This window comes from Crinia signifera, chromosome 5 (genome assembly GCF_055691185.1).
Source record: "Crinia signifera chromosome 5, ASM5569118v1, whole genome shotgun sequence".
Taxonomy (NCBI): Eukaryota; Metazoa; Chordata; class Amphibia; order Anura; family Myobatrachidae; genus Crinia; species Crinia signifera.
The window spans coordinates 126,727,414-126,741,039 of NC_139221.1; positions in this window are offsets into that span (position 1 = coordinate 126,727,414).

Here is a 13,626-nt window from a genome sequence, read left to right on the forward strand (position 1 = left end):
ACGCTCCACTCCTCTGCAGGTTAAAACGATTTATTCTTTCAGACATACAGGTAAAAGCGGGGGAGATGTACACGGGAACAGGTAGTGTGAAGAGAAGGACACGCTGGGACGGATGTCAGATGAGCCGGCGGGCAGCGCTGCAGACGCTGCGGCTTCAGTCCTCTGATCTGTGTCTTTGTCCTTCCTTCAATAGATGCCGACTCTATTGAAGGAAGGACAAAGACACAGATCAGAGGACTGAAGCCGCAGCGTCTGCAGCGCTGCCCGCCGGCTCATCTGACATCCGTCCCAGCGTGTCCTTCTCTTCACACTACCTGTTCCCGTGTACATCTCCCCCGCTTTTACCTGTATGTCTGAAAGAATAAATCGTTTTAACCTGCAGAGGAGTGGAGCGTTTGGTGTAAAGAACCTGTTACGTGCACGCGTGACAGAAAGCTAAAGTAAGTCTGACTCCAATTTGCCTGTGTACAGACGTGGGGATTTTTGAAGTTGTACAGATACTGCTACGTGCATGCGGGTCAGAACTTGAAAGTAAGTGTCTGTCGTTAGGGGATATCCCTGATCCCACCTGCCTTTCAAGTTACTGCTACCTGCATACATCTATGGGACGTTCAGAAGTAGGATTTATGCTGTTTGCCATATCCAATTGAACTCTCCCATTACCACTCAGCGCTGGTTTTATTCACATCTTTTCTATTTTCTACGAGCACTGCTGGCTTGTATAATCTTTCCAGTGGTCCCTTTTTAGTCACTAATGGTTTCCCTACAGGGAGATGTGACCTGTGGGATACTGCTGCTAAATGCAAATTCCTTTGCAGAAATCCTGGGGAACACCCATTTTCTGTTAGACTCAAAAGCACATGTGCATCCTGACAAATAGGAGGGTAATTCAGACCCGCTCTCTGCAGGTTGAATACGCTCCACTGTCTGATAATCGGGATATGTGCATGCGCGAAAACTCCCCCATATATTAGCCCTATCATCCTGTTTCTCTAGAGATCCTGAGACATGCTTTCTGTTGAACTGTGCAGGGCCGTATCATTACTGGTGGAGGAACTCACCCCCCCCCACACACACGCGCGCACACACTCACTCACACACACTTTTTACCCCTGGATATGATTACGGAAGCAAGAAGCTGCTTTTTTTATTCACTCTTGCTGTTTGTTTATACTTTGCTGATTCCCTTTCACAAAATAATAACAATTCTGTAAAGACGAAGCACTCACATGTACTGTATGAGGATTATCACAGCAGCGGTATAGAGAAGGGATTTGCATTATAACCAGATTTGTGTAAATTCCCGCAGCTTTAATAGAGTGTGACTCACATAACCCTATGAAAACACTTCTGAAGTCTAAATGATTAAACAGGAAATATGTCCTTTCCGGGAAGATGGAAAGTTGGAGGTCTAGAGTACTGACCTTCAGTTCTCTTAGCATCCTAGTAGGAAAAGTGCATTCATGCATCCCCTATACCAACAGAGGTATTCATCTGAGGAAGCACCAGACACCAGATTCTGCAGATTAATGACCATACTGCTTTTACATGGCCAACAGCTTAGCACAGAACATATACAATGATTCAAGCAATGCACATAGTTTTTTAAATGACCTTATAATTGAATGTATTAGTAATAATAAATAATAATAATTGCAGAAACTTGGAATATATACTATGTTTCAAGGATGCTTTCTGAAGCTAAAAGAAGCCTCTATAGGCTCATTAAAAAGAAATCCTACCATAGTCTCGTTCTTATCTGGAGGCAATAGAACAGTTCCCATAGCAAGTGACAGGCGCAATTTGATTTTCTTGACATATCACCTTTAATTACCCTTTATTTTCCTATATATATATCAGCCAAAACCACAGTGAGTCAATGTGGTCTAAATTTTTAATGTCCCACTGAAATATGTTAATTATATAAAATTAACTGCTACAAAATGAACATGGGGCTATGAGACATGACTAAAATGACAATTCAGCAATTCTGCTGTGTAAGGAGCTTGTAGATGGTCACTGCACCTCTGCTAACAAAGGTGCATTGGTGGAAAAGGTCTCAATTTGCATGGCAGAATTGTAATTGGACCACCGCTTATTAGTAAAGGGTTGTCTTTTCCTATGAGTCATGTTTTCTGCTTCATCAAACAGATGGATGCTGACTTGTCAGGTGAGAAACATCAGAGAACTAACGCCATGCAACTATTGCTGTAAGAACACAAGTTGATGGCGGCAGCGTTATGGTCTGGTTTTATGTGGCACTCTCTTGTCCAGGTGGAAGGCACTCTCGGCTGATTTGATTATGAATCTATCATTGCAGATCACTTACACCCATACATGCTAATTGTCTTCCCTGGGGCGGGTGGTTCTTCCAGCAAGACAATGTGTCATTTCACATGGCTAGAAATGTCCGACAGTGGGTGAAGGAGCACGACCAAGACTTCCAAGTACTTTCCTGGCTCCCTATTTTCTCGTAATTAAACCCAATTGAGCATCTGTGGGACCACCTTCATCATCTTGTTCGCTCTATGGATTCTTTGCCATGCACCCACCAGCAGCTGTGGATGCATGACTACAGTCATCATGGCTCCAGATACCTGTGCCAACCTACCAGCACCTTTATTGAGTCTCTCCTAGCCCATCTAGCTGCTGTCAGTGCTGCACACCTTGATTAATCTGGCTTTTAGCTGGTGGACATCCTAGTGAAGCTAAGTACCTCAGAACAAGGTATTGTACCACCTTGCTCTTCCTTCCAGAGTCCCTACTCATTACTTTCCTCCCCCTCCCCTAACTTTACCATGGGGTTGACTAAAGGATCATAGTTCTTTTCTATGCAATTGCTAAAAATAATTACCATAAATAAAGCTATCAAATAAGTGTTAAGGTGTGCACACATTGGCCGATATATTGGCTGTATGATATATCTGCCAGACAAGGGGGAACTTCAACGTGTGACGGTCCCGAAAAAAGTGGTACGGTTGGGAGGTATGATTTATCCATGGCACTCACCATTCCTAGAGTTGGGTGCAAAATGGTTTGTAACCACATTGTTTAGCTTTTGCATTGGCTATATACATACATTTATATATATATGTAGCAAACAGGAATAATTGATTTGTAACCTGTCAAGTCATGAGTTGTCAGCTCCTGAAATAGCATTGCTATCCAAAGGCCTTTCATTCATACCAACCCAGAATTTTAATGATCTTCGGTGGCAAGTGGAAAAACATAAATTACAGCGGAAGCTGAAACTGAAAGAATTCTTCCATAACAAAACAAATATAACAATACAACAACCACAAATACCTGACAAATTGAAACAATTTAAAGCACCATCCAATTTCGATCCCCTCTCAAACAACGCGAGTATTAAGACGTACATAAGGCTGATTGATAAGGATGTGTGTGAGATAAAAAAATGACATAAGGAATATCATCATAACCTTTCTTTGGCTGGACATAATGCCCTCACAGCACTAAGTAAGAATGATTCCCTGGTTATACACCCCGCTGACCGATTATCGGAATGAGATCCAGTGCCAACTAGCAAAACCAGGAGTATACATCAAACTAAGAGGAGACCCTACTATTGGATTCACCAAAGAGCTACAGGAAACAACACAAGCCAAAGATGTCTCTATTATTAGTGAAGAAATGTATGACATCCTCATTCCACAGGTTGTGGTATAGGGGTCCGACAGTCGGGATCCCAACAGTCATTATCCCGACGTCGGGATCCCGACTGGCCAGACCCAGACAGCATGGCGAGCGCAACAAAGCCCCTTGCTGGCTCGCTGCGCTCGCCACGCTGCGGGCATGGTGACTTGCTACGCGAGCCACTTATTCTATTCTCCCTCTATGGGGGTCGTGGACGAAGGAAAATAGCCGACGGCCGTCAGGAACTGGCTGTCGGTGTTTTGGCAGTCGGGATCCCGACGTCGGGTGAATGCCTGTCGGGATCCCGACTGTCGGGACCCCGTCCGGCACCCCACAGTGTTCTTTGGTACATAGAAACATAGAAAAATAGAATTTGATGGCAGATAAGAACCACTTGGCCCATCTAGCCTGCCCCTTTTTTAAACATGTTACCTCAAACCATATTTGATCCTTATTTTGTTGTGATATCAATATGCCTATCCCAAGCATGTTTAAATTGTACTACTGTATTTGCCTCTACCAGCTCTGATGTGAGGCTATTCCACTTATCTACTACCCTTTCTGTGAAGTAATTCTTCCTCAAATTTCCCCTGAATCTTCCACCCTCTGGTTTCAGTGCATGTCCTCGTGTTCTGTTGCTCCTCTTCCTGTGAAGAATGTCTCCCACCTGTACCTTGTTAAAGCCCTTGATATATTTGAAAGTTTCTATCATGTCCCCCTTTTCCCTTCTCTGCTCCAAAGTATACATATTAAGATCTTTTAAGCCCTTCTTTGAACAGTATCTAATGTAGTTATATCCTTCTGGAGATATGGCCTCAGAACTGAACACAGTACTCTAGATAAGGTCGTACCAATGACCTATACAGTGGCATTATTACTTCTTTCTTTCTGCTGCTGATTCCTCTCCCTATGCAACCAAGGATCTGACTTGCCTTCTTCATTGCTTTGTTACATTTACTGTACACCTTGCCAAAGGTTCACAAAGGATTACCACCACCAGGACGGCCCATAATATTAGCCCGAGGCTCACTTTTTCAACCTTCTTCTGTTCTGTTGGACTCTATTCTTCAGCCACTGATAAGGTCTCATCCTCATTTTTTACTGGACACGACAACTTTTTTATTAAAATTAGAAGAACTTGGATATCTGGCTAATCACTGCAGATGTTTCAAGTCTGTATACAATAATACTCCATAAGGAGGGACTAGCTGCTGTACACAGACTATTATGCTCTTTTGGGAATTTCGACTCTGAATCAATTGCTATCATAATACATCTAGAACTAATTCACACTAAGAATTTCTTCTTGTTCGATAATGAATGCTTTCTTCAGATCCGAGGATGTGCCATGGGTTCCTCGGTGGCACCAACATATGCAAACATATTTATGAGGAGGAACTCTTTTTCGTTGATAAAAATGTTTCTGACAATATTGTATTTTTTACAAGACACATTGATGACTTACTGCTGTTCTGGCGGGGGAAATGCGAACAATTTGAAAAATTAATGATGGATCATAACAACAGTTCTAGTCCTGTCAAATTCACTTTTGACATGCAACAATAATTTATTGATTTCTTGGATGTACAACTCTCTATTCAGGATTCGGAGATCGTTACGACGGTGTTCTCAGAGGACACCGATCGTAACACTTTCCTGCATAAAAAAAGTTTCCATCCAACGAAATTCAAATTCAGTTTGCCTTACTCACAGATGTTAAGAATCATACGCATAAATAGCAATGTAGAGTCAGCTATAGTACATCTAGACAATTTGATCAGTCGCTTTCTTGAGAGAGGGCCAGATTTGGTGAAGTGTAAATGTGTGGGGGCCGACCATTCAGCCTGACATTCTTTGAATCATTAATCACATCAGAATGGTCCCCCACTCTGCTTTCATTCACTCTATGTCCCCCAGCCTGCCCCTTCACTGTATTTCCCCCAACCTGCCCCCATTCACTGTATGTACCCCAGCCTGCCCCTCCTTCACTGTATGTTCCCCACTCTGCACCCTTTCACTCTGTCCCCCAGCCTGCCCCCCTTCTCTTAATGTCCAACAGTGCCTCCATTCATTGTATGTCCCCAAGCCTGACTCTTCTTCACTGTATGACTCCCATTCACTGTATGACCCCCATTCACTATGAACCCCACTCTGCCCCCATTCACTGTATGTCCCCCAGCCTGACCCTCCTTCACTGTATGTCCCCCCACTCTGCCCCCTCCCTTCTCTGTATGTTTCCCAGCCCCTTGTGTGAGCCAGAGGAAGGAGAGGCAAAGCAGGCACTGCAAGGACAGGAGATGCTTGGGCTCCCGCTGCCGCCCTCCTCTGCTCTGCATGTTATGGGAGCAAGCTTCCCCCTTGCTTCCCCCCCTCCCCAAACACTTCTGTAACTTTGATTGTGGAGTAGGGTGATATACGATTGCAGCAGCAGGGGTAGGACGCCAAACACATCGGACTGTGGCGGCCGGCACCTCCTCACTGCAGCAGACAGCAAGGTAAAGGCGCGCTCGCCGGGGCCCCACCTTTAGTGTCCTGTGCTGTGCTTCCCACATCTGATGCTCTTCCCGCTTCCAGCTGGAGGCTGCGGGCCGCTTGAAATGACAGCACAGGCCACTTTTGGCCCCCGGGCCTGACTTTGGACATGCCTGACACATGATCTGCTTGCAACTAAAGAAAAAAGCATTATCCATACCCAGAGTTAATTTACTATCTAACAGTAATAATAAGAATTCCAAGCAAAAAACAGCTATGATTCCCTGGGTATGTCAATATAATGTACATACAGAGAAAATAAACAAATCAGCCAAAAATAATTGGCGGATTGTCCAAACAGATCTCTCCCTGGGGCTACAAGAGACAAGACTGATGCCGTGTTTTTCAAGACCTAAGAATCTTAATGACTTGCATGTTAAATCAGATATTTCTGATAAAGGCATCCCGCCTCAAAAAAACTCTGTTGCAAAAACAGTGGGGATGCTTTAAGTGTGCCTGCACAACCTGTACATGTTTAATCCCAGGTGATAAATTTCACCACCCTCATGACGGGAATTTTTATCAAATTAGACATCATTTAACATATGAGAGCAGCTATGTTGTCTACCAGATTGTGTGCCCATGTGGTCATACCTACATGATCACATGGGCCACCAGCAGGGCCGGCAACAGAAATGTTGGGGCCCTGCACAATGATATTTCTGGGGCCCCCCACCTAATCCCAAATCCACACAACCCTCTTCTGCATGAGCCTCATTTAACCTTTCGCTGCTCCAGGTCCTGCTTTCAGGTGCGCCCTTCCCTCATTCTCACTCCTGCTGGCTCCTGGTTACTGCTTCCTGCTGGCTCCCGGCTGCTGCTGGCCTCTCACTTTCACAAAAGAATGGCAAGCACTAAGAGCAAGCAAGGCGGGTCGTTCACAGTAAGTGGAACAGATGACCCGCGCATGCGCAGTAAAAATACAGGAGACAGAGACTGAGGCCATAGCACCAGCATTGGTACAGCTGTGCGCCTGTGGCCCCAGGCCGTACTCACACACAAAGTAGATGGCTCTAAGCACCGAGCGGCAGGGTGCACTCACTGTACACGGCAGTAGCACACAGTGATTCAGTCAGACCCAGCCACACATAGATGGTGCGCAGTAGACGGATGAGCCGGGAGGGTCACCGAAAAGCCAGTTAGTTCATGCAGCGGCCTTGCCAGGGCATGGAAGCTCTGGGGCCCTTCAGATTGCTGGGGCTCGTCACACTTGTCCCCCTTGACCCCCCCTGTCACCGGCCCTGCCTACTAGACCACTAGAAAATTCAAAGAGCGGATGACAGCCCATCGATCCGCCATTAAGGCGGCATTAAGTTCGGGTAGTAGCAGTTGCCCATCACTTTGTGCAAGCCAGACACAATTTATCTAGTCTGAGATATCGTATGATCGACCACATTGGTCCATCACAAAGAGGGGGTGATAGAAATGCTGCATTATTAAGATATGAAGCCAGATGGATCCATCGCCTTAATGTTCTTCAACCTTACATAGTAGTATCCTGATTTTATTATTGGAGTAATATAAGAGGCTTTTGATATATATAGTATTGCTATATTTATGATAAGGGACTTTATACCCTGCATTATTAGTAATTGCCGTATTGTTTAGTTTGTGCCAGCTGTTGAGATATACTCTGTACCTTGGAGAATATTTTTTCCAGTGCACACATTGGGGAGGACATCTCCATTTGTTATTTTTCATTGTAAATTATTGGTCTGGTATATGCTTTTTGCACCTATGTTTGTTTTTCTGTATGTATGTTTATTATTCTTGTTTCTACGGTTACAGGGACGCCCCATCTCTGCCTAGTGCTCCGGCAGCGCAGAGTGGCGGGTGCTGAACGCGATGACGTCATCGCAGTGCGACACATGGGTGATGCGTGATGACACTGCAGGTTGGCAACGCACAGCAACGGCAGCCCGGAGGATGCGGCGAGATTGGAGACACACTTGTCTAATCGGTGGGGTATAAGGTGAGCTTCCTTTTTAACATTGTTTGTATCCTGATGACATTTCTATTTGGGAAATGAAACGTTGATAACCACACGACTCTGACTGTATTATTTCTAAGGAACTGAGTGCCACTTGGACGGTATTTATATATATATATATATATATATATATATATATATACAGGGCCACATTAAGGGGGGGCACAGGGGGTCAGTACCGCTGGGTCCCCCTCTAGCTAGGGACCCCCTGTGGGCGGCTATATTTTTTTTTTTAGCTAAAGGTTTTGTGCATGGGAGTGGGGTAGTGCTGCAGCTTCACTTATCTGCGAATGTGACAATGATTAATGGTTCTGAGCATTGGGAGTCAAGGCACACTGATGGCACAAGTTTGCAGTGCATTACTGGGAGTCTACTAGGTCCCATGACACTTTGCACAAGAGGGCAGAGGCTGAGAGGTTTGTGCTGAGCTCTGATTGGTGGAGCTCATTACATGGTTCTCAGGCCCATGGAGGACAGCGGCAGCTTCATCATGGGAGGGTTTTTACTCATAGGCAGTGCTGAGCCTGTGAGGTCTCCTACAGTCCTACAGAGTAAGATAAAGAGGGACAAACACAGGCTATTCATGTGGTATGTATGTATGTATGTATGTGTATATACGTATATAAATAAGTGTGTGTATATATATATATATATATATATATATATATATAATATTAATCCCCTCCCTCCATGAAGTTACCCATTGACCAAGTTTATACTGCCTTTAATCTGAGTATTGACAGTGTAATATTCTCCCGTGCAGTTTGTGGCCGGTAATAGCAAGTGCAAGGGGGCCGTCCTGTCTGAAGTAACATAAAATATGTATATATACACACACATACACATATTCTGTATTTTTTAATTATACAGAAATTATACATACGACAAATGCAGTCTGAATATTTTGGCAAAAGGAAAGCTTGGAATCCCTCCTGTGAAACTCTGTGCTTGCCTGTCATCTTATACATAATTCAAACCTACTGTACCTGAAATAGACTTTTGAAAGCGGGTGAGAACAAATGCTAATGAATTACTTTAGCAAATAAACATGAATAACAAATCCAATGCCAATCTTGAAAGCTTTCCTTCACTTTTCATGCTAGGCCTTAATGAATAAGCTGAGGAAGCCGCCATATAATGCAGGAGGATGTAGCAAGTTTCACAATAATGTTGAGAGAAACTGGCAGAGATTTTACTGACAAATTCCATAGCTGTGCGGAAAGGCCTTTTCTTCAGGGATTTTCTTTATTCTAAAGCAACTTTAGCTTTGTTCCCCAGCTTCTAGAGTAAACAAGTTATTTGTTCTTAACTGGAGAACACTGGACACTGCGCCGACTCCCAAATATTGCTTACACTGTTCTAGGTGGTCCTTTTTGGCAGGTACAGTACCGTATTTTTATGGCCTGTACCTTTTTTGGGTCTTCAACTTCTTATTGTAAGTACAGGAAAGGGAGACGTGGTCTTACCAGTGGCCACACCCCCTTTCCAAATTTGTGCTGGATTTTGACCTTTAGATGTTGGAGGGTGTGCAACAATCGTAGCATTTCTTGGTGTAATAGAGTCTGCAACATTATGCTATTTTTAGTTTCAGCAACCCACCTGGTGTACAAGCATGTGTCTGAATGTGAATGGACTGAGAATGGATCATCTTTAGATGCTGTAATACACTTCAAAAAATGTACTGGAAGAAGGTTCCTCTAGAAATGTGCTGGCCATTCTTGGGTATATACTGGGAGGTGGCTATTCAAACACACAAAGATGTTCTGTATTGTGGACAGTGCTATGTGCGTATCATATAACTTATTGTGAACTTAGACACTGCAGCGGATGACACAAACAATTGCCTAAATTAAATTATAAATATGCCCAGCACTAGGAAAATGCTATGCACACCCCAAATAAGAGGTGCAATGCAGGTATGATACATGGTATCAAAACAGCCAATCAGAGGAACCATAGGGGGGCGCCAAACCTGCTCACAGCAGCAACAGGGAAAGTGAGGAGATGCATCTCTTAGCCAAAGTAGCTCTAGCCATCGGGACTGGCAGTACCTGGGGGAGAAACACCGGTACTCTTTACCTAGAAGGGCGCCCGTCGCGGGCATCGCGGGTACATTTATGTGTGGCCGCGACGCGACCGACGCGATGCCCGCGATTTCCCATTGAAACCCATGTTAAACATGGAAATCGTGTCGGTCGCGTCGCGGCCGGCCATAAATGTACCCGCGATGCCCGCGACGCGATGCTCCCGATTTCCCATAGGAATCAATGTTAAAAGGCGCGATGGACCCGATTTTACTGTTAAATGGCTCAATGGACCCGATTTGGCCATAGAAATCAATGTTAAATGGGCCACAGAGCCCATTAACCCTTAAATGTCCCCCCCAATTTTTAACGCCACCCCACGATCCACGCGAACCCGAAGCGTGGCGAGCGCAGCGAGCCCGCGAGGGGCGGCGGTACGCGTCCTCCGACCTTTTCATGCCCTACTATCCACTAGGGCGTGGAGTGAGAATATAATAGTGTGGCGAGCGCAGCGAGCCACCGAGCCCGAAGCGTGGCGAGCGCAGCGAGCCCCGCGAGGGGACGCGGATACCTTCACAGGTATACGCGTCCCCTCGCGGGCTTCACAGGTGTCCGTGGCGACGCCGACACCTGTGAAGCCCGCGAGGGGACGCGTCTACCTGTGAAGGTATCCGCGTCCCCTCGCGGGGCTCGCTGCGCTCGCCACGCTTCGGGCTCGGTGGCTCGCTGCGCTCGCCACACTATTATATTCTCACTCCACGCCCTAGTGGATAGTAGGGCATGAAAAGGTCGGAGGACGCGTACCGCCGCCCCTCGCGGGCTCGCTGCGCTCGCCACGCTTCGGGTTCGCGTGGATCGTGGGGTGGCGTTAAAAATTGGGGGGGACATTTAAGGGTTAATTGTGCTTATTTGGGCTCTGTGGCCCATTTAACATTGATTCCTAGGGCCAAATCGGGTCCATTGAGGCATTTAACAGTCAAATCGCGGTCAATCAGCCTTTTTAACATTGTTCCCTATGGGAAAATCGCGGGCATCGCGGCCATCCCGATTTACCCGCGATGCCCGCGATGACCGCGATGACCGCGATTTTTACCCCCGACGACCGCGATTTCAATCGCTGGCGCCCTTCTAGGTAAAGAGTACCGAAACACCTACCACTGTGACTAATAGCACAACTTGTTGATAATAGAAGAAAGGGCTTTGAATGTGAAGACAGCACCAGCTCATGGTTTCAGAGCGTAGCAATGCCACTGCAGTCCGAATAGTGGCTTGTAGGAACTGACTCAGTATGAGCACAAGGTCTGTGCAGATTCCATGCGTTCTAGGCGTCCGCATGGAATCTTCTAAAATAACACTCCAAAAATGGGCAATAACTTGGAGGTGACTGATGCAAGAGGTCCTACTGCACCTCTAGCAGCATCTGTCAGGGAAGCGCAGTGCATATAGTGGCAGGTTCTGGAAACACTAGTGCCCCTGCAAGCATATAACCCCTCGCAATGAGCATGAAACTCCTGGCAATGAGCATGTAACTCCTGGCAATGATAACCTAACCCTTGACAATGAGCAAGGAACCTAACCCTTGGCAACAAGAATTTTTGGTATCCTGGGGTGGTTTATTTTACAGGGTGGCTGCAGCTCTGCAACCCCTAGGTAAGATCTGCCACTGCTCCCAACGCAGAATCAGCATTTATATGAGCAGGAATCAGTGGTTCTCCTATCCTCAAATACCCCCAACTGGTCATGTTCTTCATTTCTCTAATTATGTACAAATGATTTAATTAATTTTGTTGGGTCAGTAATTATCTAACTTGTTTGCAACATAACATGAGGACTGCTTTGTAACCACTAATGATAAATGGCCATTCCTTAGTCAATATCCCACATGTGACAAGGATGGTGTTGGCAGAGTATGTAGCGGTGCTTGTGGTATTATTAGAAGACACAGTTTTGGAAGCTTAACCAGGAATGTAGGTTTATATAGTGAGCACAGAGTTAACAGTGTATCATCCCTTTACTAGCCCAACATATAAATTACACAGGTTCTTGACTACTTTTCAAACTTTTCAAATGTAATGACAGTTAATATGAACTCTTGAACTCTGTCACCTCCCAACCATACCAACTGTCATTACATTTGAAAAGTTTGAAAAGTAGTCAAGAACCTGTGTAATTCAAATGTGCGCTTATTAAAGGGGATGATCTGGCAACTGTGCCCACCAGCAGGGCGAGGAGAGCTAAGGATACCATAGGCGCCGATTCTGTGGGTGCTCAAGGGCCCGAACACCCACGGAAATTGATGAACACCCACGGACCCAAGTCCCACTGCTAGGCCGCTGTATTACCTTGCTAATTTGGGGCTGCAGCACCTGCATCGCTGGACCGGCCGCCTGGGAAACAGTATGCCAGAATGGTGGGAAGAGTGTATTCCATTCCGCAGAGTAATAGGTGGATGTGAGGCAGGCCAGCCTGTGCGTGCTCTGTGCGTGCTGTGCACATAGCGCACACTGACTGAGTAGCTCAGCAGCGGCCCTTCCGTCCATGTCCCACCGCACTCCCCCTCCCTCATTTCCGGCACAGGTACTGTGGAGGCATTTATATACCTGCACTGTGGGGGCATTTATATACCTGCACTGTGGGGGCATTTATGTATTTGGCACTGTGGGGGCATTTATGTATTTGGCACTGTGGGGGTATTTATGTATTTGGCACTGTGGGGGCATTTATGTATTTGGCACTATGGGGGCATTTATGTATTTGGCACTGTGGGGGGCATTTATGTATTTGACACTGCTACCATGATTTGAATATTGGAGACAACTGTGCTGCGTAATATAAATTGTTGTTATTTTGGGGCCACGCCCCTTCCCCATGAAGCCACTCCCCTATATTTTTGGCTTGAGCACCCAACAGCAAAATCATAAATCGGCACCTATGAAGGACATAGTCGTCGGGCTGAAGCTGCTGCTGCACCTCTCCAACATGTGTGTGTCTGTAGCTGTGGGGGTTGTGTGGAGAAGTCTGTAAAGCTCCATACAAAGAGGGCATTTTTCCCAGCGTGTATTTACTTCGATGATGGGGAAAATCGCTGAGCTCAAAATCGCTCAGTGTATACACAATGAGGGATTTTCACCTGTCCAAGCGATTTACACAGGGCTGTAAGGAGGGCAGCGCGGTCAGTGCTATCATATAGGATGAGATACCGTGGCGATAGTGCCAGCCATTTTCACCTACTGCTGTAACCCATTTACCCCATGACTGCGCACAAGTAGAGTTATAATCAGATGACATTAGCCAAGTTTTTTAATTGTCAATTCTCGCATTTACTCTACCCAAACTTGCTGACTTTTGAAGTTGCCTCTCCGGGAGAAGCCAGGTCATGGGAGAAAGTGTCGGGATTTCAGCGGTCGGGAATTTTGACCGCCG